Raw genomic sequence first — 27,696 nt, 5'->3', positions numbered from 1 at the left:
TATGCGTTAGCACTTCACGTATCTGGTGCTGAAAGCTATGTGAGTGGACAAATAAAGTTTTATTTCCGCTTTGTAGTTAAAATAGAAAAATTGATCTGCATAAATTTGAAACATGCATGCTAATTTTCTCACTGTCTTTGACTTCTGGTAAACCTTCTCGATCCTTTGAACAATACAGGTCAAGCAGCAGGCTACCAGATTTTTACAGTCCGACATTTTGAAGCTTCAAAATGGGGCGAGTTGCCCAGTCAACTAGTACTCAAATGTAGTGCCGCAGAACTCTTACCCTCCCTCTTCTTGCGTACTTCTGCCATGTCAGACTTGAACGTTCTATAAAATGCAGCAGCTACTGTTTATGCTGCAGACTATGAAAACTGCTTGGAGTATTGAAATAAAATTTTGGTTGGAGTTTGTGGCCTGTCATGTGATGAACTGACAAGTGTTAACTTCCTGAGGTAGTTCTCATTACCTAGTGCACTGACTTGCTTAGAAGAAAGTAAGGGCCTGCATTAAGGTACCATATCTGACAGGAAACCAAAAATATGCAAAAGACGTTATTTTCAAAATGAAACGTAGTGTGAATCTGTGGCTGTCTAATTGAACAAATTGCATTAGGTCTTTTCTGTTCATGGTATGTGGGCAAAAGAATCCCTAGTCTTCTAGAACATAGAACATTACAGCACAGTACAGGCTCTTCGGCCCTCGATGTTGTTCCGACCTGTCATACCGATCTGAAGCCCATCAAACCTACACTATTCCATGTACGTCCATATGCTTATCCAATGACGACTTAAATGTACCTAAAGTTGGCGAATCTACTACCATTGCAGGCAAAGCGTTCCATTCCCTTACTACTCTCTGAGTAAAGAAACTACCTCTGACATCTGTCCTATATCTTTCACCCCTCAATTTAAAGCTATGCCCCCTCGTGCTCGCCGTCACCATCCTAGGAAAAAGGCTCTCCCTATCCACCCTATCTCACCCTCTGATTCCTTAAAATACTGTTATATTTGCACTGATGGTTCTTCCACCATACTAGCTGATGGGGAATTCCAGGATATTGATCCAACAACTCTGAACAAATGTTGATGCATATCTAGTATCAGGCTTGAAGAAAAATGCCGAGGTGATATTTCTCTGACATTGCTGCTGTGACCTTGGTGGTAGAGGCTTTAGAAAAGGGAGATCCCTGATGCGTTACTGTAATATGTCCTGCGCAGTAGTGAGGGAATTGGGCAATTTCGAGGCCAGTGGTGTTCAATTCTACATTGTCTTTTGTATCTGTACTCTTCCAGGCAAGTGGTAAGCATTCCACCAGACTCCTGGCAATCTGAATTTTAGATGTGATGAAGAGGATTTGAAAGGCTAACAGGTCAGCCACGTATTTCAGAGTACTCTCCCCAGTCTTTCTTGTCACATCAACTTTCCTTGCATCTCTCACTGTATCTGTGATATTATACTGATTATCTGGCATCCAGTCTTTGAGCTACAGTTCCTCCAGGTACACTTAAACTGAAGCTTTGCAGTAAAAGTTGCACGTTTGCCTCTGATTCTGTCCCACTCGTAACTCACGATCCGAACATCTGTTTGACCTTGAACAGTGTTTACAGCTCCACATCTTCTCTGTATAAAGACTGTTTCTTCTACTTCTGATGTTTGACCCCTTCACCTTGCCTGAGGATGTTGCTGTGAAACACTCATTAATGTTTTTATTAAGTCTGGGTTAGCATGGTTGATTGGATCGCTGGTTTGCAATGCAGAATGATACCAACTGTGCAGTTCAGTTCCTGTACTACTTGATGTCAACTTTGATGGTCCCACATTATACCTCTTGCCTGAGATGTGGACCATCAGACAAAGCTGGTGGCGATTTTAACATATTTAATAAGAGAACAGTTTATGGACTTGTGGGACTATGGCGACTTTCAGTTCAGTTCACAGCTCTCCTGGCTGGCCTTACACCTTTTACCAGAGGTCAGCTTATCAAAAATTTAGTTTTGCTAGGACATCTTCATCCATTGGGGCTTTTGTCATATGCTGCCTTGGTATTCACGCTCCTTTGCCAGTTGTAAGTATGGAAATTGACTATGTGGTTTTTGAACATTTCTGCAAGACCTTGTATAGTCCACAGTTACTGATCTGTGTGCAGCTTTAGGTACCCCATGATCAAAAGGCCATTCAAACCACAAACTCAGTAGAGTGTAAATTCATCATGTCAGCCATAGCTACAGACAAGACAATGGCGCCATTTCCTTCTACTGCAGAGAAGCCAAGTTGATTTATGTTAGATCATTAATATAGCGTTTTCATGAGGAAAGAATATTTCCCCTAGTAAAGAAATAACTGATTAGGACAGGCCATCAATTTTAAATTATCACCAAGGCAATGGATATGTCAAAATGTCTGCTTGGAAGTGTTGGAATTTGGGACTTTTACCACTTGTGAATTTGATGTGGAGATCATTGCTATTTTTATGAAGAGAAAACAAATCAATAATTATAATGTTTTGGGAGGTTTAACTACATTAAAGGTATAATGTTTGTTGCTGAAGTAGGAAAAGAATGAGCAATAGGGAGAAAGAAGGGTATTGGAATTAGTTTTGGATTGCTGTAGCAAAAAGTTGAACAGCCGCTTCTTGCGTTATAACAAAGCACGTCTTAAATTTGTCAGTTACACATGGAATGAAAGTTGATCAGCCCATGGCATTACATGGTTGCGTAATATTTTTGCTACCTTAATAGTAAACAGGGACAGAAATTAAGATTACATGCCAAAATCTTTCGATGATCAGTTTGGGTATTTAGCATTGGGGGAGCAAAACGAAAACTCTTACGCTGTGAGGGATTCGTGTTCCTGGAGTCATACAACATGGAAACAGATCTTTTGTATCATAGAATCCCTACATTGTGGAAACAGGCCATTTGGCCCAACCAGTCCACACTGCCCCTCTGAAGAACATCCCACCCAAGACCCATTCCCCTAATTTCCCATGTCTAACATACCCAATCTAAACATCTCTGTGCACAATGGACTATTTAGCATAGCCAGTCCACCTACCCTGCACGTCTTTGGTCCCACTTGTCTGTGCCAGCAAGACATCCTAAGCTGATTTAGTCCCCATTTGCTAGCATTTGGCCCATATCCCTCTAAAATCCTTCCATTCATATACCCATCCAAATGCCTTTTGAATGTTGTAATTGTACTCCCCTCCAGTCAGCACGGTTTTGTGAAGGGTAGGTCGTGCCTCACAAACCTTATTGAGTTCTTTGAAAAGGTGACCAAACAGGTAGATGAGAGTAAACTGGTTGATGTGGTGTATATGGATTTTAGCAAGGCGTTCGATAAGGTTCCCCACAGTAGGCTATTGTACAAAATGCAGAGGAATGGGATTGTGGGAGATATAGCAGTTTGGATCAGAAATTGGCTTGCTGAAAGAAGACAGAGGGTGGTAGTTGATGGGAAATGTTCATCGTGGAGACCAGTTACTAGTGGTGTACCGCAAGGGTTGGTGTTGGGTCCACTGCTGTTTGTCATTATTATAAATGACCTGGATGAGGGCGTAGAAGGATGGGTTAGTAAATTTGCAGATGACACTAAGGTCGGTGGAGTTGTGGATAGTGACGAAGGATGCTGTAGGTTACAGAGAGGCATAGATAAGCTGCAGAGCTGGGCTGACAGGTGGCAAGTGGAGTTTAATGCAGACAAGTGTGAGGTGATGCACTTTGGTAGGAGTAACCGGAAGGCAACGTACAGGGCGAATGGTAAGATTCTTGGTAGTGTAGATGAGCAGAGAGATCTCGGTGTCCATGTACACAGATCCTTGAAAGTTGCCACCCAGGTTGACAGGGCTGTTAAGAAGGCAATACAGTGTTTTAGCTTTTATTAATAGAGGGATCGAGTTCCGGAACCAAGAGGTTATGCTGCAGCTGTACAAAACTCTGGTGCGGCCGCACTTGGAGTATTGCGTACAGTTCTGGTCACTGCATTATAAGTAGGATGTGGAAGCTTTGGAAAGGGTGCAGAGGAGATTTACTAGGATGTTGCCTGGTATGGAGGGAAGGTCTTACGAGGAAAGGCTGACGGACTTGAGGCTGTTTTCATTAGAGAGAAGAAGGTTGAGAGTTGACTTAATTGAGACATATAAAATAATCAGAGGGTTAGAAAGGGTGGATAGGGAGAGCCTTTTACCTAGGATGGTGACGGCAAGCACGAGGGGGCATAGCTCTAAATTGAGGGGTGAAAGATATAGGACAGATGTCAGAGGTAGTTTCTTTATTCAGAATAGTAAGGGAATGGAACGCTTTGCCTGCAATGGTAGTAGATTCGCCAACTTTAAGTACATTTAAGTCATCATTGGACAAGCATACACCTTTCAAATTTCACAGCATCCTTCCTGTAACACGGAGACCAGAATAGAATGCAGTATTCTAAAAGTGGCCTAACCAATGTTTTGTACACTTACAACAATGTCTTGTTATGCACTGACCAATAAAGTCAAGCCTACCAAAAGCTGCCTTCACCACCCTATCTACCTACAACTCCACTTTGAAGGAACTCTGCACCTGTGCCCCGAAGTCTCTTTGTCCAGCAACACTCCTGAGGACCCTGCCATGAAGTGTGTAAGTTCAGCCCCAATTTGCCTTACCAAAACGCAAGACTTCACACTTGTGACAATTAAACTGCAGCTGTCACTCGCAGCCCATCTGTCCATTGAGTAGATTGACATATGTAACTCATTCCCGAGTGTTTGTTTTTCTCTGTATAAACAACTCCTGATCCCCTTGATTAGATTCCAGTTTGTAACTTACTCCCAGGTATCGGTTATTCTATGTGTAAACCACTCCAAACTGATTGACAATACTCATGTCTGTAACTCACGCTCTGGTACCAATACTCTGTATATAAACCACCCTGTTAGATTTCAGACTGTGGCTCACTCCCTGTTGTGTGTTATATGACGTATAAAACCCCAGTCCCCTCGATTAGATTACTGTAACTTACTCCCTGTTGTGCTTTGCTGTGATGGAAGAAATCCTAATATTAATCAAGATATCAAATTATTGCAGCCAAATTCAGTTTAACTATTGCAAGAATTAGGTGTAGAGGTCAGAGTTTGCACTTTATAATAAAATTGAGCAAACCATGCATAGGATGATTTGCATACACCTTTGTAATTTTCCTGAAACATTTTGTTACCAAAGTAATATTTTCTGTCATGGAGCTTTGGATACATAGTAAACTGGATATAAATAAATAAATGTGCACAGACAGGAGATGGGTCAGTATAGATAGAAACTTAGTAACACTCTTAAGATCTTGCAATGTTAAGTGACTCAGATGACTGAATTCTGAATTCCAAATTGAAGCAAATGGGGTGACGTTCACAAGATGTGATGTAGCAATGTGGTTTCATTTGGTAAATTACAAGGGAGGAATACTGCTTCACCAAAAGAGAGATGATATATGTAGGATTTAGCTATTTCAGCATTTCTAAATTTATTTCTATTAATCCTCACTTTTGTACATTCACTGATGCTTCAGTACCTTGCTTATGGGATCAGAAATAATTCTATGGTCCTTTATCTTATCAATTGAAATATAGTAGTAATGCAGAATCCTGACCTCCATTGACAAATCTCAGACTTTTACTTGAAAATTTGCCTATTCATCACAGTATGCTTTTCTACTTTTTGGTTTGTTTGTACTGATCAGTTGCTTTCTGATCTTCTTTCCTTCAGTCAGTTGGGATACTTGCAATTGTTCCATTTCAACTGTTCTTCAGATTTGGCTCTGTACCTTTTTGTTCCCGGTCTTGGGCTTATCTGTTTACTTATTTTGCAGAATAACCTGGTTTAACTCGGTGCTTTCTTTTTCTTCCCCAATATTTTTGTGACCATTTTTGCACTTTTTGCTGTTCTCCTTCCTGAGTTGTCAGAGTGCATCAAACTGATGTGTATCATGTTGTACACAAAGCACATGATCATCTCACTGATCATCCATGTCTTTACTGACCTAGTGGCTGCTCGTGTCTTAACAGATTGTACATAAAAGGCACTGTGCAAATCTACCCAAAGCCTTTTCCTACACAATGTCATCTGTCATATCCTGTTGTCCACATTTTCTGGCCTCTATGTTAATTTATTGTTTAAGATTTTATTAAAGCTAGTTAAAGCTTACATGTTGGAAGTTAATTTCTAAATATTTTGGTAAAACCATTGAGTGTTGTTTTTGGTCACACTTGGAATCATAGTCTTTTGTTAATGGTAAAACAAAACGAGACAGTTGAGGTTGACTTAGATTATATACAAATACAGAACTTATACTGCAGCGTATTTCATTCTCAAATCTTGTCTGATATGATGTCTGTTATATTTATACAGGAGGTCCCCTTACTACGTAAGGGTTCCATTCCTGAGTACGTTTGTTAAGTCGATTTGTATGCTATTCAGAACACAACACAGCGCAGAATAAAATATTCATTCATAAGTACAATTAAACATTGGCATGTCAAATCCTTAACTTAATTGTAATGTGGTATCTTGTTTGTAAGTCAGGCATTACTAAACTTGGGGCCCCTGTACATATGTCGTGCTACAACTTCGTAGAAGTTTGTAGAAGTTCAGCGGCAGCTATGGTTTAAGTTTTTAAAAATCAGGGGATGTGGGCTACTCTGGCTGGACCAGTATTAATTGCCCTCGAGAAGGCAATGGTGAGCTTCCTTATTGGTGTGCTTATTTGGTTTAGGTATGCCTACAGTGCTGTTCAGCATGGAACTCCAGGATTTTAAGACCATAGGACATAGGAGCAGAAATTAGGCCATTTGGCCCATCGAGTCTGCTCTGCCATTCAATCATGGCTAATAAGTTCCTGAACCCCATTCTCCTGCTTTCTCTCTGTAACCCTTGATAATCAAGAACCTACCTGCCTCAGTCTTCAATGTACTCAATGACCTGGCCCCCACAGTTTCTGTCGCAGTGAATTCCATAGATTCACCACTCTCTGGCTGTAGAAGTTTTTCCTTCTCTCCATTCTAAAAGATCTTCCCTTTACTCCAAGGCTGTGCCGTCGGGTCCTGGTCTGTCCTACCAATTGAAGCGTCTTCCCAATGTCCACTCAGTCCAGACCATTCAGTATTCTGTAAGTTTCAATTAGATCCCCCCATATCCTTCTAAACTCCAATGAGTATAGCCCCAGAGTCCGCAAATGTTCCTCATATGTTAAGTTTCCATTCCTGGGACCATTCTCATGAACTTCCTCTGAACCCGCTGCAGAGCCAATATATCCTTCCTGAGATAGGGGGCCCAAAACTGCACACAATACTCTAAATGTGACCTGACCAGAGCCTTATAAAGCCTCAGTAGTACATCCCTGCTTTTATATTCAAGGCCTCTCAAAATAAATGCCAACATTGCATTTGCCTTTCTAACTACTGACTCAACCTGCAAGTTTACCTTGAGAGAATCCTGGAATTAGAACTCCCAAGTCTCTTTGCACTTCAGACTTCTGAATTTTCTCCCCATTTGTAAAATAGCCATGCTTCTATTTTACTTATTAAAGTGCATGACCTCACATTTTCCCACGTTGCACTCCATCTTTGCCCACTCTCCTAACCTGTCCAAATCTTTCTGCAGTGTCCCCACCTCCTCAATACTACCTGTCCCTCCACTTATCTTTGTATTGTCTGCAAACTTATTCAGAATTCACACAGTTCCTTTATCTAGATCAATAATGTATAAAGTGAAAAACTGTGGCCCCAACACTGACCCTTGCGGAACACCACTTGTCACGGGCTGCCATCCTGAGAAAGACCCTTTTATTCCCACTCTCTGACTGTCTGGCAGAAAATTAATCTTCTAACAACGCTAGCATCTTGCCTGTAACGCCATGGACCCTTATCTTACTCAGCAGCCTCCTGTGCAGCACCTTGTCAAAGGCCTTCTGGAAGTCCTGGTGAATAACATTCATTGGCTGTCCTTGGTCTACTCTGCTCGTAATTTCCTCAAAGAATTCTAGCAGATTTTTCAGGCATATCCTCCCTTGATGAAACCATGTTGACTTTGTCCTACTTTACCATACATGTCCAAATATTCAGAAATCTCATCCTTCACAATGGACTCCAAAATCTTACCCGTGGCCGAGGTCAGGCTAATCGGCCTGTAATTTTCCGCCTTTTTCCTTACTCCCTTTTTAAACAGGGGTGTCACGTTAGCAATTTTCCAGTCCGCTGGTACCCTCCTTGATTCTAGTGATTCCTGAAAGATCACCACTAATGCTTCCACTGTTTCTTCAGCTATCTCCTTTAGAACTGTGGGGTGTAGTCCATCTTGTCTAGATGATTTATCCACCTTTTAGGCCAATTAGTTTTACTAGCGCCTTTTCCTTGGTGATGGCCACCATACTCAGTTCTGCCCCCTGACCCTCTTGAATTTTTGGGAGATTACTTGTGTCTTCCACTGTGATGACTGACGCAAAGTAGTTATTCAGTCCCTCAGCCGTTTCCGTTATCTATCTAGACTTCCAAAAGACCTTTGATACAGTGCCTCACGGGAGGCTGCTGAGCAAGGTGAGGGCCCATGGTGTTCAAGGTGAGCTACTGGCTTGGATTGAGGATTGGCTGTCTGACAGAAGGCAGAGAGTTGGGATAAAAGGCTCTTTTTCGGAATGGCAACTGGTGACGAGTGGTGTCCCGCAGGGTTCAGTGTTGGGGCCACAGCTGTTCACCTTGTATATTAATGATCTGGATGAAGGGACTGGGGACATTCTGGCGAAGTTTGCCGATGATACGAAGATAGGTGGACGGGCAGGTAGTACTGAGGAGGTGGGGAAGCTGCAGAAAGATTCAGACAGTTTAGGAGAGTGGTCCAGGAAATGGCTGATGAAATTAAATGTGAGGTTTTGCACTTTGGAAAAAAGAATACAGGCATGGACTATTTTCTAAACGGTGAGAAAATTCGCAAATCAGAAGTACAAAGGGATCTGGGAGTGTTGGTCCAGATTCTCCAAAGGTTGACTTGCAGGTTGAGTCCGTAATTAAGAAAGTGCATGTAATATTGTCGTTTGTCTCAAGAGGGTTGGAATATAAAAGCAGCGATGTGCTTCTGAGGCTTTATAAGGCTCTAGTTAGGCCCCATTTAGAATACTGTGTCCAATTTTGGGCCCCACACCTCAGGAAGGACATACTAGCCCTGGAGCGTGTCCAGCGGAGATTCACACGGATGATCCCTGGAATGGTAGGTTTAACGTATGATGAACGGCTAAGGATCCTGGGATTGTACTCGTTAGAGTTTGGAAGGTTGAGGGGAGATTTAATAGAAACTTACAAGATAATGTATGGTTTAGAAGGGGTGGACACTAGGAAGTTGTTTCCGTTAGGCGGGGAGACTAGGACCCATGGGCACTGCCTTAAAATTAGAGGGAGTAAATTTAAAACGGAAATGAGGAGACATTTCTTCAGCCAGAGAGTGGTGGGCTTGTGGAATTCATTGCTTCAGTGTGCAGAGGAGGCTAGGACGTTGGATGCCTTCAAGGCAGAGATCGACAAATTCTTGATCTCAAAAGGAATCAAGGGCTACGGGGAGAGTGCAGTGAAGTGGTGTTGAAATGCTCATCAGCCATGATTTAAATGGCGGAGTGGACTTGATGGGCCGATTGGCCTTTCTTCCACTCCTATGTCTTATGGTCCTTGTAGCCACAGTACTTGTATAGCTAGGGCTGTGGACCGGGCTTTAAACTAAATGGTGATGTGGAAATGGGTTCAGTTGCATGGGAAATTATGGAGATATTTGAAGCTGGAGCAGGGCTTAGCAAAGGGCATTAAAGTTTCCAGAATAAGGTTAGAAATTACACGATACCAGCTTATAGTCCGATAGGCTTATTTGAAAACACAAGCTTTTGGAACCTTGCTCAAAGCAGTAACACTCCAAGCAAGGCTCCAAAAGCTTGATGAGTTGCTTTGTTAGTAAGAAGTGAAATTAAATTAATAGCAAGAAGTGATATAGAATTGGTAGGTGCAGAATCTGTGTGGACAGAGTTGAGGAACTGCAGAGGATAAATGACCGTGATTAAAGTTATGTTGAGGTTTCCTAGCAGTAATCAGGATGTGGGGATGAAAATAAGTCCGAAGGTAAGAAGGGTGCCATTACAATAATCATGGTGTACTGGGAAAGTCAGGTTGATAGCGGATCTCAAGAAAATGAATTTGTTGAATGTGTACAAGCTGGTTTTTGGAGCAGCTTACTGTCGAACAGGTAATTCTGGATGAGTTAGCATAAGGTGAGGGAACCCCTATGGGACAGTGTCTATAATTTGATAAAATTTACCATAGAGTTTGAAAGGGAGAAACTGTAATCAAATGTAATAATATTACAATTGAATAAAGGTAACTCCAACGGGAGGAGCTGGCCAGAGATTGTTGGCAGGGGAGGCAGGGGGAGTGGTGGGAGGAGAGATGAAATATGGGAGTAAGCTAGGTAGCAATATGAAAGAAGATTGCGAGAGTTTTTCTTAGATATCTCAAAAGATGAGAGACGCGAGAGTGAACATTTGACCACTGGAGAAGTATAATAGGGAACACAAATAATTGAGAAACTGAAGAGGTACTCTGCATCAGTTTTCACAGTAGAAAACACTAGCAGCATGCCAGACCCTTGAGAGTCGGGCAGAGGTGAACGTAGTAGTCATCGCTAAGGAGAAAGTAGTGGAGAAGCTGCAAGGACCGAAAGTGGACAGATCAGCCACTTTAGGGTTCTGAAGGACATAGCTGAGGAGATTATGACTGCATTGTTGATAATCTTTCAGTAATCACTAGAACCAGGGAGGGTCCCAGAGGACTGGAAAATGGTTACTGTATTACCCCCGCATTGAAAAAGGAAGTGAGGCAGATGATAGGAAGTATAGGCCAGTTAGCTTGATCTCAGTCATTGGCAAGGTTTTAGAGTCCTTTACTGAAGTCAAGACTGCAGAGTACTTGCAAGTGTATGGTAAGTTAGGGTTCAGTCAGCAGGTTTTGTCAATGGGAGATCATGCCTGACAGATCTCTTAGAGTTCCTTGATGAGGCAATGAACAAGTTAGTCAAAGGAGGGCCAGTGGATGCAATCTATTTGGATTTCCATAACGCCTTTGACAAGGTGCTCCACAGGAGGCTGCTAAACAAGATAAGAGTCCATGGTTTCAGGGGCATGGTGAGAGGACTAGTTGACTAGCAGAAGGCAGAGATGGGATAAAGGGGACTTTTCAGAATGGCAGTTGGCAACTTGTGGAAGTTTGCAGAGTTTTGGGGCTACAACTGGTCAAGCTATACAATAATAACTTGGATGAAGGAACAGAGTTGCTAAGTTTGCAGATGATACAAAGATAAGTGTAGGGACAGGTAGTGTTGAGAAGATGCTACAGGAGGACTTGGACAAGCTAAGAGAGTGAATGAAAAAGTGACAGATGGAGTACAGTGTGGTAATGTATGAGGTTATGCACTTTAGTAGGAAGAATAGAGGCATAGACTAGTTGCTAAATGGCAAAGGCTTTGGAAATCTGAAGCACAAAGGGACGTGGGAGTCTTAGTTCAGGATTCCCCTAAGATTAACATGCAGGTTCAGTTGTCAGTTAGAAAAGTAAATGTAATATTAACATGCATTTCAGGGGGGCTTGAATACAAAAGCAGAAATGTACTGCTGAGACTGTATTACGCTTTGGCCAGAATGCATTTGGCATATCGTGAGCAGTTTTGAACTCAGATTCTAAGGAATTATGTGCTATCCTTGAAGGGATCTCCAGAGGAGGTTTATAAGAATCATCACAAGAATGACAGGTTTGCCGTATGTGGTGCGGTAGAGGATTCTTGGTCTGTTTTCAGTGGAGTTTAGATGGATGAGGGGGATCTGTTTGAAACTTGTGGAATATTGAGAGGCCTGGATAGAGTGGATGTGGCGATAATGATTCCACTAGTAGGAGAGATGAGAATCTGAGGGAACACCCTCAAAATGAAGGGATGACCATTTAGAACTGACAGGAATTTCTTCAGGGTAGTTAATCCATAGAACTCATTTCTACAGAGGTCTGTGGAAGCCAAGTTGTTGAGCGTATTGAAGATATTGGTAGATAATTCCTTAGTAGAGGGAATAAGAATTTTGGGGGCATGAAAGGGAGAGAAGGCAAGGGCACGGGATTGAGAAACATCAGCCATGATCAAATGGCAGAGCAGACTTGATGGGCTGAATAGCCTAATTCTGCTCCTCTCTCTTGTGGTCTATATGGCTACCCCAGTTTAGTTTCTAGTCAATGGTGACCCTCAGTATTTTCATATTATGAGGGAATTCTTTGATATTAATGACATAAATGTCAAGGTGAGATAGTTAAATTTTCTCTTAGTAGGTATCGTCATTGCCTGGCACATGCATAGTGTGAATGTTACTCGTCATCCCAAACCTGGATATTGTCCAGATCTCATTATGTTTGGACTTGGAATACTTCAGTTTCAGGGGAGTTGTAAGTTGTGTTGAATATTGTACAAACCTCCTTGACCATCCCCATTTTTAACTGTAGGATGGAGGGAAGGTCATTGATGAAGCACTCCCTTTAATTTAATAAAACTTGCTAGAGTTGCTTCACAAAAGATGAAAATAAAAGCAGAGCAGACGAGAATAAAGGAAGATGATTTGAAGCAGGATTATTCTTTAGAGGGGTCCTTACGATGCAGTGAAGACACGGTATTAACTGTAGCCAGGGTGTGGGGTGGAGTTGTATCATTCAAGAAAAAGTGAGGTTACAAACAGACTAGCATGGCAGAATGGGATCAGAAAACTTGATGTAAAACAATGTGCTGCTCAAGCAGTCTTGACAAACGTTTCTACCCCAACTTTCCAACAGTACTTTAATGTATCAATCAGGCTTACTGAGTTGAAATTTAAAAGGCATTACACCTTGGTCTAGATGTGACTGCTGAGATGATACTGGCTTTAAGAGGTGAATTTTGTCCAGGTTTCTTTTTTAAAGGACTTTTTGAGCTATAGGTCTGAACTATCTATTTTGAGGCAATAACGTAAACAGCTTGTGAAGTCCTTGGGTTTTTTTGAAAGTTGGAACAATAAAAGCAGCATGAATGGGTGGAGCCAGGCTCCCACAGAAGTAGGGTTTTAGTTTAGCTTTCACTAGTTGTTGGGGTTTTGAAGCTGCCATACATCTCTCCTGGCTACAGCAAAATGCTTGTTCTCTCCTACTGCCAGAATTTTCTATTGATCTTTTTTCCCCAGGCTAGAGAAACATTGCATGTAGGACAATCTGTTTGGGGACCTCCCACCCACAGCCTCCAACCTCATTGTTCCCCAACCCCGCACTGCCCATTTCTATCTCCTTCCCAAAATCCACAAACCTGCCTGCCCTGGTCGACCCATTGTCTCAGCCTGTTCCTGCCCCACCGAACTCAATCTCCACCTATTTGGACTCCATTTTCTCCCCTCTGGTCCAGGAACTCCCTACCTACGTCCGTGACACCACCCACGCCCTCCACCTCCTCCAGGACTTCCAATTCCCTGGCCCCCAACACCTCATTTTCACCATGGACGTCCAGTCCCTATACACCTGTATTCCGCATGCAGATGGCCTCAAGACCCTCCGCTTCTTCCTGTCCCACAGGCCCGACCAGTCCCCCTCCACCGACACCCTCATCCGCCGAGCCGAACTTGTCCTCACCCTCAATAACTTCTCATTCGATTCCTCCCACTTCCTACAGACAAAGGAGGTGGCCATGGGCACCCGCATGGGCCCCAGCTATGCCTCCCTCTTTGTAGGTTACGTGGAACAGTCCCTCTTCCGCACCTACACAGGCCCCAAACCCCACCTCTTCCTCCGTTACATTGATGACTGTATCGGCGCCACCTCTTGCTCCCCAGAGGAGCTCGAACAGTTCATGCACTTCACCAACACCTTCCACCCCAACCTTCAGTTCACCTGGGCCATCTCCAGCATGTCCCTCACCTTCCTGGACCTCTCAGTCTCCATCTCAGGCAACCAGCTTGTAACTGATGTCCATTTCAAGCGCACCGACTCCCACAGCTACCTAGAATACACCACCTCCCACTCACCCTCCTGCAAAAATTCCATCCCCTATTCCCAATTCCTCCGCCTCCGCCGCATCTGTTCTCAGGATGAGGCATTCCACTCCCGCACATCCCAGATGCCCAAGTTCTTCAAGGACTGCAACTTCCCCCCGCAGTGGTTGAGAACACCCTTGACCGCGTCTCCCGCATTTCCTGCTACACATCCCTCACACCCCGCCCCCGCCACAACCGCCGCAAGAGGATCCCCCTCGTTCTCACGCACCACCCCACCAACCTCTGGATACAACGCGTCATCCTCCAACACTTCCGCCATCTACAATCCGACCCCACCACCCAAGACATTTTTCCATCCCCACCCTTGTCTGCTTTCCGGAGAGACCACTCTCTCTCTGACTCCCTTGTTCGCTCCACACTGCCCTCCAACCCCACCACGCCCGGCACCTTTCCCTGCAACCGCAGGAAGTGCTACACTTGCCCCACACCACCTCCCTCACCCCTATCCCAGGCCCTAAGATGACTTTGCATATTAAGCAGAGGTTCACCCGCACATCTGCCAATGTGGTATACTGTATCCATTGTACCTGGTGTGGCTTCCTGTACATTGGGGAAACCAGGCGGAGGTTTGAGGACCGCTTTGCAGAACACCTCCGCTCGGTTCGCAATAAACAACTGCACCTCCCAGTCGCGAACCATTTCCAATCTCCCTCCCATCTTTTAGATGACATGTCCATCATGGGCCTCCTGCAGTGCCACAATGATGCCACCCGAAGGTTGCAGGAACAGCAACTCATACTCTGCTTGGGAACCCTGCAGCCCAATGGTATCAATGTGGACTTCACCAGCTTCAAAATCTCCCCTTCCCCTACTGCATCCCAAAACCAGCCCAGCTTGTCCCCTCCCCCCACTGCATCCCAAAACCAGCCCAGCCTGTGTCTGCCTTCCTAACCTGTTCTTCCTCTCACCCATCCCTTTCTCCCACCCCAAGCCGCACCTCCATTTCCTACCTACTAACCTCATCCTGCCTCCTTGACCTGCCCGTCTTCCCTGGACTGACCTATCCCCTCCCTACCTCCCCACCTATACTCTCCTCTCCACCTGCCGCCTTTTCTCTCCATCTTCGGTCCGCCTCCCCCTCTCTCCCTATTTATTCCAGTTTCCTCTCCCCATCCCCCTCTCTGATGAAGGGTCTAGGCCCGAAACGTCAGCTTTTGTGTTCCTAAGATGCTGCTTGGCCTGCTGTGTTCATCTAGCTTCACACTTTATTATCTTGGACAATCTGTTTGACTGAGTTTGCCTTTACCAAGGATGTATTAATGGGATGTAACTATATTGGAACAGTTGCTGTTTATTAGTTCAGAAATCTATTATTCTGTTAGGCTTTCCAATAGCTTTAAAGTTATACAAATTCTTTTCTTTTGTATTTTAGCTACAGGGTGAAAATAAAGTGTGTTTTGCTTAAAGCCCAATAGAATTACATCCAGAAACACAGTATCTTACACTAGCTTTTAAATAAGATGAAAGTTAGGGCCTAGGCATTCTCCTTGATATTTTGCAGGGGGTTTAGTTTGGTCCATAACAATGCCCTTAGATTATTTTCAATAGCAAGGGGTCCTGAAAATGTGATGAAACTTGAAAAGTTACCAGGGTAAAGAGGGACTAATGAAAATCTCGCAACAGGTGTCAGAGTAGACCACTTGAATGTGGTTTCAAACGTGTCCAGTCATTAAAAGTGGTTACGATTGTTGTTTAGCCTTATAACTCGTTTTTTTTCCTGTGTTTTCAATATCCGTTGGTTCCGTGACACAGGAAAAGCTTACACAGGTGGACTCCAGTGGTTCAAGAATGCAGCTCGCCGCCACCTTTCTGAGCACACTTAGGGATGGGTAGAAAAGCTGGCCTTGCCAGTGATACTTGAGCCTGATAATGATTCTTGGATTTTATGTCATTTTGTTTATTTTTTCACTTAAATATTTTATCACCCTAAAATAAGAAACAGAGGGCTGTGGATGGTGGAAATCTAAACCAAAATGGAAAGTACTGGAGAAAATCAAGCAGCATCTGTGAAGAGAAAAACAGAGTTAATGTTTCAAGACCCTTCTGTCAGAATTGTCAAACAATCTGCTGGTGAAAGTTTTATACCATGGATGTTAAGGTTTTTTATTTCTGGAATGCCTTTACAAGCCCTTTCACTTTTTAAATTTCCACTGTTTACAAATTTTTATTTTTTCTGAATTATTACTTATATTTTTTTCAAAGTGCCATTTTGTGGCAAATTCAATATGAAATATATAATTCCTATCACTTCAGAATGCCACTGCAATGATTCATTCTTCATTACAATATTTAATTTCCCTTGCCAAACACTCAGCTTTTCATGAACAGTGTGATGACAGATTCCCAAAAGTTGAATAAAAATTCTGTTATAGTTCAAAATAAATTATTTGATTGATCCCATCGAAATTACTGTAAGTTTTTGAGTATTGTAACACATTTCACCAATTGTGTTTTCATTCAACATATCGGGAACCTCACAGTTCCGATTAAATCACGAACCACAGGACAAATAGGAGCCACTTAAGAACCAACTGACTATTCTCTCCAACCAAGGCTGTTCTGTTGTTTTCAATTCCAGACAGGTATTTTGAATTTGAAAATGTAAGGCTGCTTATGTAATAATTTTGTATTTCCACTGATCATTTTTCTGTACATTCCACTTTCACCTTTTTGATTTTTTGCCCCTAGTTGCTAAGTATTCTTACACAAGTATATGCCATTGCGTTTTTAAAATTATTTGGGATGCTATTGTGTTCCAAAATGTTTGCATAAAAGGTGAATAAATTTCTGTGGCCTGTAGATTTCTCACCTTCGGGTCTTAATGCAGGGAAGTGTTTTCTAAATATGAGGTTATCCACTTTAGTAGCAAAGGCAGGAAGGCACAGTATTATCTAGCAATAGATTTGTGCATGGGATGGTGCATCAAGACCTGGGTGTCATGCACCAGTTGCTGAAAGTAAGTGAGCAGGTGCAGCAATGATGAAGGTGGCAACTGGTATAGAACATAGAACAATACAGCACAGAACAGGCCCTTCGGCCCTCGATGTTGCGCTGACCTGTGAACTAATCTAAGCCCCTCCCCCAGCACTTTCCCATCATCATCCATATGCTTATCCAAGGACTGTTTAAATGCCCCTAATGTGGAGTTAACTTCTTTGGCAGACAGGGCGTTCTACACCCTTCCCACTCTGAGTAAAGAACCTGCCCCTGACATCTGTCTTAAATCTATATGCCCCCTCGTACAAGCTGAAGTCATCATCCTCGGAAAAAGACTCTCACTGCCCACCCTATCTAATCCTCTGATCATGTTGTATGTCTCTATTAAACCCCCTCTTAGCCTCCTTCTCTCCAATGAGAGCAGACCCAAGTCCCTCAGCCTTTTTTCATAGGGCCTGCGCTCCAGACCAGGCAACATCCTGATAAATCTCCTCTGCACCTTTTCACATCCTTCCTGTAATGGGGCGACCAGAACTGCACGCAATATTCCAAATGAGGCCACACTAGCATTTTGTACAGTTGCAGCATGACATCACGGTTCCGGAACTCAATCCCTCTACCAATAAAACCTAACACACCGTAAGCCTTTTTAACAGCACTATCAACCTGGGTGGCAACTTTCAGGGATCTATGTACATGGACACCAAGATCCCTCTGCACATCCACACTACCACGCATCTTTCCATTGACCTAGTATTCTGCCTTCCTATTATTCTTCCCAAAGTGAATCATCTCACATTTATCCGCGTTGAACTCCATTTGCCACCTTTCAGCCCAATTCTGCAGCTTATCCAAGTCCCCCTGCAACCTGCAACATTCTCCCACACTGTCTTCCACTCCACCAACCTTAGTGTCATCTGCAAACTTACTAACCCATCCACCTATGCCTGCATCCAAGTCATTTATAAAAATGACAAACAGCAGTGGTCCGAGAACAGATCCTTGTGGCACACCATTAGTTGCTGGACTCCAGGCTGAATATTTTCCATCAACCACCACTTGTTGCCTTCTTTCAGAAAGCCAGTTTCTAATCCAAACTGCTAAATTTCCCTCAATCCTGTTCCGCTGTATTTTCCCCAACAGCTTACCATGTGGAACCTTATCAAAGGCTTTACTGAAGTCCATGTACACCACGTCAACTGCCCTACCCTCATCCACATGCTTGGTCACCTTCTCAAAAAACTCAATGAGGTTTGTGAGACACGACCTACCCTTTTCGAATCCATGCTGACTATCTCTAATCAGTTTGTTGCTTGCTAGATGATTATAAATCCTATCTCTTATAATCCTTTCCAAAACTTTTCTTACAAAAGACGTAAGGCTCACAGGTCTATAATTACCTGGGTCATCCCTACTGCCCTTCTTGAACAAGGGCAAAACATTTGCAATCCTCCAATCCTCTGGTACTAAACCTGTAGACAATGAGGACTCAAAGATCAAGGCCAAAGGCTCCGCCGCCACCACCTCCCTAGCTTCCCAGAGAATCCTCGGAAAAATCTCATCAGGCCCAGCGGATTTATCTATCTTCACACCTTCTAGAATTGATAACACCTCCTGCTTACTAACCTCAATCCTTTCAATTCTAGTAGCCCGTACCTCAGTCGTCCCCTCTACAATATTCTCCTGTTCCTCAGTGAAAACAGATGAGAAATAATCATTTAGCACCTCTCCGATCTCCACAGGCTCCACACACAACTTCTCACTTCTGTCTTTGACTGGCCCTATTCCTACCCTAGTCATCCTCTTATTCCTCACATCCCTATAGAAAGCTTTAGGGTTTTCCTTTATTCTACCTGCTAATGTCTGCTCAAGTCCCCTCCTTGCTGTTCTTAACTCTGTCTTTAAATCCTTCCTAGCTAATCTGTAACTCTCCATCGCCTCATCTGGACCATCTCGTCTCATCTTCACATAAGCCTCACTCTTCCGCTTAACAAGAGATATAATTTCTTTAGTAAACCACGGTTCCCTAACCTTATCGCTTCCTCCCTGCCTGACAGGGACATACCTATCAAGGACGCGCAATATCTATTCCTTAAACCAGCTCGACATTTTGATTGTCCCCATCCCCTGCATTTTGCTTACCCATTTTATGCCTCCCAAGTTGTGCCTAATCGCATTATATTTGCCCTTCCCCAATCTATAACTCTTGCCCTGTGGCATGTTCCCATCCCTTTCCGTCACTAAACTAAACATAACCGAATTATGGTCACTCTTTCCAAAGTGCTCACCTACCACTAAATCCATCACCTGGCCTGGTTCATTACCAAGTACCAGATCCAGTGTGGCCTCCCTTCTTGTCGGTCCTTCGACATACTGTGTCACGTGGCACGGCTAACAAACCAGTGATAACCACTCTGTTTGTTCTAGCTCTCAGTTTCCACCCTAGCTCCCTGAAATCCTGCCTGACATACCTATCCCTCTTTCCACCTATGTCGTTGGTGCCTATGTGGACCACGACTTGGGGCTGGTCACCCTCTCCCTTCAGGACCCCAGAGACACGATCCGAGACATCACGGACCCTGGCATCTGGGAGGCAACACACCAACTGTAAGTCTCGTTCGTTCCCAACAAACCTTCTATCAGTCCCTCTAACTGGATGTGAGTTTGCTCGCTGAGCTGGAAGGTTAGTTTTCAGACGTTTCATCATCATTCTAGGTAACAACATCAGTGAGCCTCCGATGAAGCGCTGGTGTTATGTCCCGCTTTCTATTTATCTGTTTAGGTTTCCTTGGGTTGGTGATGCCATTTCCTGCATTTGGTGATGTCATTTCCTGTTCTTTTTCTCAGGGGATGGCAGATTGGCTCTAAATCAATGTGTTTGTTGATGGAGTTCCGGTTGGAATGCCATGCTTCTAGGACTTCTCGTGCGTGTCTCTGTTTGGCTTGTCCTAGGATGGATGTGTTGTCCCAATGAAAGTGGTGTCCGTCCTCATCTGAATGTAAGGATACTAGAGATAGTGGGTCATGTGGTTTTGTGGCTAGGATACATGAACATCAACTGGCCACAAAACGACATGACCCACTATCTCTAGTATCCTTACATACAGATGAGGACGGACACCACTTTGATTGGGACAACACATCCATCCTAGGACAAGCCAAACAGAGACACGCACGAGAATTCCTAGAAGCATGGCATTCCAACCGGAACTCCATCAACAAACACATTGATTTGGAGCCAATCTACCATCCTCTGTGAAAAAGAACAGGAAATGACATCGCCAACCCAAGGAAACCAAACAGATAAATAAAAAGTGGGACATAACACCAGCGCTTCATCGGAGACTCACTGATGATGTTACCTAGAATGGTAACGAAACGTCTGAAAACTAACCTTCCGGCTCACCGAGAAAACTCACATCCAGAACTTCAACCTGAGCTACAAATCTTCTCAAAACTCGCTAGTCCCTCTAACTATTGAGTCCCCAATAACGAACACACTCTTGCTATCCCCGCTTCCCTTCTGTGCCAGTGACCTGCACCCCAGTGCATGCCCCTGGTAAGTCGTTCCCCGCGCCCGACAGTATCCGAATTGGTATTCTTGTTTTTCAGGGGAACGACCACAGGAGATCCCTGCAATGACTGCTTTTTTCCCCCTTCTAACAGTTACCCAGCTTTCTTCATGCTTAGGACTAACTACCTCCCTGTAACTCTTGTCTATCACTGACTGTGCCTCCCGAATGATCTGAAGTTCATCCAGCTCCCACTCCAGTTCCCTAATGTCTTCCTGGAGGAGCAAGAGTTGGGTGCACTTCCTGCAGATGTATTTGGATGGGACACTAATGGCATCCCTCACCTCATACGTCATGCAGGAGGAACATTCCTGTACCTACACTGCCATCCCTGCTAGTCCCCTTATCAGAAAGTTTAAAAAAATAAGAGAAGCTTACCCGATTTGTCCCTGGTGTATAAGGTTAGAGGATGTGGATGGGTGGGAAGCCCTACATGGTTAGGGTCTCGGGTTTAGCCAACGATCACTTATATAGCTGAGGGTTGTAAAAAAAGATCCCTGCCTTTCCAGAAACCTCTGCTCCGAGGTGCTGCTGCAGCAACTGGAAATGGAAGGCTCCTACGCTTGATGCAAGCTTTTTAAAGATTTAAAATCACTGACTCACCGGCTTCCCGACAGGCCTCTGGTCCAAGCTCCCACTCGTATGTTCGCCTTTATAGCGGGAGGATTTGAGTATAGGCTTTGGTGAGACCACACCTGGAGTATTGTGTGTAGCTTTTGGTTTCCTTATCTCAGGAAAGATGATGACCATTTTGAATTTTATTGGGTAACTATATGCTGTGTCATTAGGAGTGCTTGTTTCATTGCTGACATTGCCTGTTGCTCACTGACCTTACCTCAACTCATCTATACTTTTGTTACCTCTAGATTTGACTATTCAACTGCTGTCCTCACTGACCTTGCGTAGACTTAAACTCGAACTTTTTTCCTCTCATCTTAAGAACATAGAACATTACAGCACAGTACAGGCCCTTCGGCCCTAGTGTTATGCTGACCTGTCATGCCAATCTGAAGCCCATCTAACCTACACTATTCCATGTACATCCATATGCTTATCCAATGACGACTTAAATGCACCTAAAGTTGGCGAATCTACTACCGTTGCAGGCAAAGCGTTCCATTCCCTTACTACTCTCTGAGTAAAGGAACCACCTCTGACATCTGCCCTTTATCTTTCATCCCTCAATTTAAAGCTATGCCCCCTCATGCTTGCCGTCACCATCCTCGGAAAAAGGCTCTCCCTATCCACCCTATCTAACTCTCTGATTATTTTATATGTCTCAATTAAGTCACCTCTCAACCACCTTCTCTCTAATGAAAACAGCCTCAAGTCCCTGAGCCTTTCCTTGTAAGACCTGCCCCCCCATACCCGGCAACATCCTAGTAAATCTCCTCTGCACCCTTTCCAAAGCTTCCACATCCTTCTTATAATGCAGTGACCAGAACTGTACGCAATACTCCAAGTGCGGCCGCACCAGAGTTTTGTACAGCTGCAGCATAACCTCTTGGTTCCGGAACTCGATCCCTCTATTAATAAAAGTTAAAACACTGTCTGCCTTCTTAACAGCCCTGTCAACCTGGGTGGCACCTTTTAAAGATCTGTGTACATGGACACCGAGATCTCTCTGCTCATCTACACTACTAAGAATCTTACCATTAGCCCAGTACTTTGCATTCCGGTTATTCCTACCAAAGTGCATCACCTCACACTTGTCTGCATTAAACTCCATTTGCCACCTGTCAGCCCAGCTCTGCAGCTTATCTATATCTCTGCAACCTACAGCATCCTTCGTCACTATCCACAACTCCACCAACCTTAGTGTCATCTTGTATTATGTCTCATTTGCCCATCATCCTATATCTGCTGACCTACATCTAATCTGGCATCCCTTTAGTTTTTAACTCTAGTTTTTGTTTTCAAATTACTCTGGCTAGATCCCACACTACCTTCTTAACAACATCTAGCCCAGAAATTCAGTTGTGTTCCAATCCTGATCATTGGCGTAGCCTGAATTTTCATTGCTCTATCGTGGTGACTGTGCCTTCAGCAGCTCAACCAAGAACTGTATAATTCTGAGAGTCGTAGCATGGAAACAAGCCCTTCTGCCCAATTTGTCCATGTCGACCAGGTTTCCTAAACTGAACTAGTCTCATCTGCCTAAATTTGGCCCATGTCCCTCTCAACCTTTTCTATCCATGTACCTGTCCAGATGTCTTTTAAATGTTGTAATTGTACCTGCTTCTATAACTTGCAATGGCAGTTCATTCGAGATATGCACCTTCTACGTGAAAGTGTTGTCCCTCTGGTCCTTTTTAAATCATTCCTCTCTTACCTAAACCTGTACTTTCTAGTTTTATATTCCCCTGCTGTGTGTGTGTGTGTGTGTGTGTGTGTGTGGGGGGGGGGGGGGGGGGGGGGGGGGGCCTTGGCTATTCACCTTCTGTATGCCTCTTGTGATTTTTTAAATCTTTAAACCTCCTAATCTGCTTATGCTGCAGAGAAAACAGTCCCAGCCTAGCTAGCCTCTGCTTATGACTCAACCCTTGCAGTCTTGGTCACATCCTTTTAAATCTTTTTCTGCACCCTTTCCAGTTTAATAATGTCCTTCCAATAGCAGGGTTACCAGAATTGTACGCAGTACTCCAAAAGTGACCTCACCAGTGTCTTGTGCAGCAGTAACATGACTTCCCATCTCCATACTTAATGATCTAACCGAAGAAGGAAATATCCTCTACTGCTCTCCTCTAAGATTTTTCTTAAAACCAATTTTATGGTTTAAATTTTGGTCAGTTGTCCTAATATCATCATTTGTGGGTTTAGTGTTAAATTTCGTCTGCCAATGTTCCTGCACCTTGGAAGGCTTTACTACGTTAAAGGTGTTATCTAAATTCAACTTGTTATTGGTAGTCACTGAACATTCATGATGTTCAGGAGGCTTTGCTTAGAGACAGAGAGGTCCAGGAAGGGGAGAGAGGTGTAGGAGATGGTCCAGGTGAATTTTGAATTTGGGGTGAAAGGTGTTGATAAAGTTGATCTGTTCAAGCTACTCATGGGAGCTTGAGGCAGCACCGAACCAGCCTTGAATACAATGGCAAAGTTTTTTAAAATTTTAACCCTTTTTGGTTTATATTTGACCGCATGTTCACTATTTGTCATTGCTTTTTTTTGTGTATGATTTTTCCTTTTTAGACTCTGCCTAATAGGAAATTGTTATGGACGATCAGTTTATTGGGTCAAGCTTTTACTGAGAAAAATGCTTCCAACTCCTGAACATCAAAATACTAGATGGATCCCAAGATTATATTCTAAAGTTAAATATCAAAATGAAGCAATGAATTTTATTTGTTAATGCTTCAGATAGTGCAAAATATATCAAAAGTTGCAACTTCAATTGCAGGGAGCACTGAAAGACATGCAGCAGTTACACTGAGAAACTAACGGACTGTGGGTGAGCTAACAGGCGGTGTGGATGATTGAGTGGTTCATGCAAACAGCAACTTCATTTACTCCAACATGAATTAGATTCAATTACCTCTCAGAATAAGAAAAAAAATTTCAACTGACCTGAAATGTGTTTTTTTTTGTTCTGGAGGTTGCATATTGTTTGCTATTTTGTGGTCTTGACTCTCATTTCATAACATCCAATGAGAAATTACACAAGTTTACCCCATACTCACTTCAAGGGTTCTAGTGAAGCCTTTCTGAATTGTCACAGCTGTTTTCACATTAACTGTTAGACCTAAGCATTTGCTTTGAAATCAACATGAGCATTTTGATTGATTGCCTTTTTTTAGCTCAAGATATAGTTTATTCAATTGGCTGACACTGTGATGCCTGACAGTTCTAATTGGTTTTAGCAGCAGTACTGTTACGGGTTTAACTTTCAGGAAAGACTGAGACCATTGTCCTTGGTCCCAGCCCATAAACCTTGTTCTGAGACCACAGATTCCATCTCTCCTTGTCTGGACTAAGCCAGACTGTTCAGATTTTTAGTTTGAGTTTCGTTTTGAAATGAGCTTTTTACTACATATGCGGATTTGGTGATAGTGAAGCTATTTCCAACTACATAACATTACCTCAACTCTGACGTTGCCTCAGGCCATCTGCTGCAGCCATCCCTTGATGCTTTTAATATCTCCAGTCTAGACTATTCAAATGTTCCACTCATTTGGCTCCCCATCTTCCACCATATATGACCTTGCACTTATGTTACATCCATCCGTGTCTTAAATCCCACCAGGTTTATTTCACTATTGCCATTGTGTTTGATTACCTACATTGTCTGTCCACTTAATTTTAAAATCTTCCTTATTTTCCTTCCTTAATGGCCTCATCCCTCCTTACTTCTGTAGTCTCCTTCAGACAGTATGCATTTCATGTCTCTGCATTTAGTCATTTCTGACCTCTTGCACAGCCTGAATTTCCATTGACTGGGAGGCACAGAATTAAAGCAATCACTATCTTTAAAGATAAAGTACTTGGAAATCTAATATGACCAAGAACTGACAAGTTTCTGGACAGAACAGCCTGGATCCTGTGTCGTCTTAGAAGAAGTGGATGTATTGATTGTAACTTCCAAAATTCTCAAAGAGCCTGTAATGGCCCTCAAATGTTGAAAAATCATAAATGTTACACAGTGACTACCATATAATTATTTGAATGCATGACTGGAATGGGTCTTGTCCCTGTGGATCTCAGTAATGATAAAAGATTGACACATTTAGGACAGGGAGATAAGGAGCATTGTGACTCAAATTGAGCATAAATCAAGTCTGATTTGGAAGTTTGAAATAGTGAGAACCAATTACTCAAAAGCACTTTACTGTCCAAACTTAATTCCTACCTGTTATAATGTATGATCTCAACAACCTATTTGCAACGTTCTTTAACTAGCAAGACAGTAATAAGCTGATAACTTTTTTTAGTTAGTTTGAAGGATAAACATTGCCCAAGGCAGTGCTGTGTTCTAGTTTTAAAGTGGTATTTTCAAACCTTTATTCACCTTCAGTCTATATAAAACAAAACTTGGAGGGGTGGCTCCTAACCATTATAGTGCACCTTCTACATAAGAGAGTGACAAATGTTACAGAGAAGCTATTATGTCTCTTGCTGGTATAGAAGCAAGCTCATATTATGTCTAAATACAAGCATCAAACTGTATTCCTTTGAAAGCAGTGGGAGATTTCTTTGAAATTAAATATTTTGGGCTCAAATTTTTGGTAATGTATTTGAACTTGATTTATACATATTACTCTCTGCATTTTGTAGTCGCTGCACTGAACTGAAAGTGGTACCTGTGCTGCAGTACTGAGCACTGCATTCTTTTAAGCAGTAGAATTAAAGTTTATTGTTTTGACATGATGTTCAGGTAAATCATGTGAAATCTAGTTTGAGCAAATGATGGGTATTGTTCCAAAGTTGCATTAGGTGACTTGGTTACTTGCTGTCTTAATGACAGTCTTACGTTGTGTTTTTTTTAAAATCACGTTTGTGTTGCACGCTTATGTGGAAGACTGGACCTGATCTTTTGAAATCTGAAACTGAATATGCTGTCCAACTGTTGCTGGAGCTTGCTGTTTATTTTCTAAATGTATTGAGTAAAGCGTTTAAAAAATATTATCTGGTATATGAATCGATGCCAAAGTCAGTTTCTAAAACTTTTGCTGCCTACCTTGGCGCCGCCTACTTGTTTAAATTTCATAATCAAGTTTAAAATTATTGAAGTTGAATTTTTTGTGGTATTGATTAGAAGAAGTTTTAAAAACTTAGCTGCTGAATGTCAATGGACAGTGACAGTCTATGATGTAATATTTTGTAGCAACTCTGTGCAATTTCCATCCATGATTAGTTATGTTGTCTTTGAAAGGGTCCCAGAATTGTAATTATTCCTGGAAAGTAAATTGTGCCAAATACTTGCCAAATTGAATTCAGTAGAATTTTGCTTCACTGCACTTGTCACAAAATGTGGCTACTTTTAAGCCTTTGATCACTGAATTCTGATGTTGAAAATGTACTTGAGCACCACTTAACTTGAAAGAAGCAGCGATTTGTTTCTGCGCAGTGTGTTTGTTTAAGGTGCATTTTGGATCATGTTTAGAGTGTGTTTGAAAGATCATATGTAAATTTGCCCCATTTACGTTTTTGTGGTGGAATTCACGGTAATGTTATTAAAATTAGGCATACGTTTGCAATGGAAATTTTGCTTTTGGATTATACATTGTTTCTTGAGATTTACGTAATTGTTATCTCCCTCCTTTAACATTGAGGTGTCAGGTACGGAGGTTTAATAGCTGAAATCAACAAAAGCTGAAACCTTTGCTTAGTTCACAGAAGATGTGATTGGTGAGATGTTATGAAGTGCAACGCTGCAGAGATCTTTATCGGAGCCTCACCTATTCATATCAGAGACTTGGGTGAAGGGATAGATTTAATAGCCAGATTTGCATGTGACAGTGTTAGGATGCACTGCTTGTGTGCTTGGTAGCTGCAATTTACAAAAGAGCATAACATAAATTAGATTCATTAGCAATACCATGGCTAATGAAGTTTGAATTCATATACATTGGATCTAAGAAAAGCAAATTCAGAACCTTTTCCAAATATTAGAGACAAGAAATGTTGAGAGGAGGAAAGGGATTTGGATGTATATATAGCTTATATATATATAAGAAGTAATCAGAAACACAAAATGAATGGTGGCCCTGTTCACAAAAAATTTGGAATGCAAAAATTATGCTTCTATTGTGCAGAGCCTAGTTCAGAGTACACCTGAAGTGCTGTGTTAAGTTGTAGGAGTACATTTTGGCTTTGAAGGGCATTCCGTGCAACTTCAATAGAATGGTGACAGGTCAAAGCGTTACGTTATGAGGACACTTTACAAAGTTTGGTTTGCGTGCACTTGAAATAAGCAGCATGGGAGCACGGTCTTACAGTTTAATTTAAGCCATTTGAAGTTAAATGTTCTTCCAGGTTAGTGGGGATTTTTGATCAATTGAAATTTTCAAGACTCAGCTTTTTTCTTAAATTTTGTCTTATTTTGGGTTTAGGGTATCTAGAGAGCTGAAGCAAAGACAAGCGGAGC

The 27,696-nt window shown here is 42.6% G+C and overlaps 1 protein-coding gene across 2 annotated transcripts in view; it reads left to right on the top strand.

Moving 5' to 3' along the window:
* zmynd11 (zinc finger, MYND-type containing 11) overlaps positions 1-27,696 on the top strand; it is a 159,973-nt gene that overhangs the window by 45,266 nt on the left and 87,011 nt on the right. The window contains exon 2 of one of the 2 annotated variants that reach the window (XM_048558875.2): positions 1,296-1,372. The exons of the other annotated variant lie outside the window; for it this stretch is intronic. The gene's annotated coding sequence lies outside the window, so the exon portion shown is untranslated. The remainder of the gene's footprint in view (positions 1-1,295; positions 1,373-27,696) is intronic. 2 annotated transcript variants of the gene reach the window in all.

This window comes from Stegostoma tigrinum, chromosome 2, assembly GCF_030684315.1.
Source record: "Stegostoma tigrinum isolate sSteTig4 chromosome 2, sSteTig4.hap1, whole genome shotgun sequence".
NCBI lineage: Eukaryota > Metazoa > Chordata > Chondrichthyes > Orectolobiformes > Stegostomatidae > Stegostoma > Stegostoma tigrinum.
This window is presented reverse-complemented; position numbering and strand designations above follow the sequence as displayed.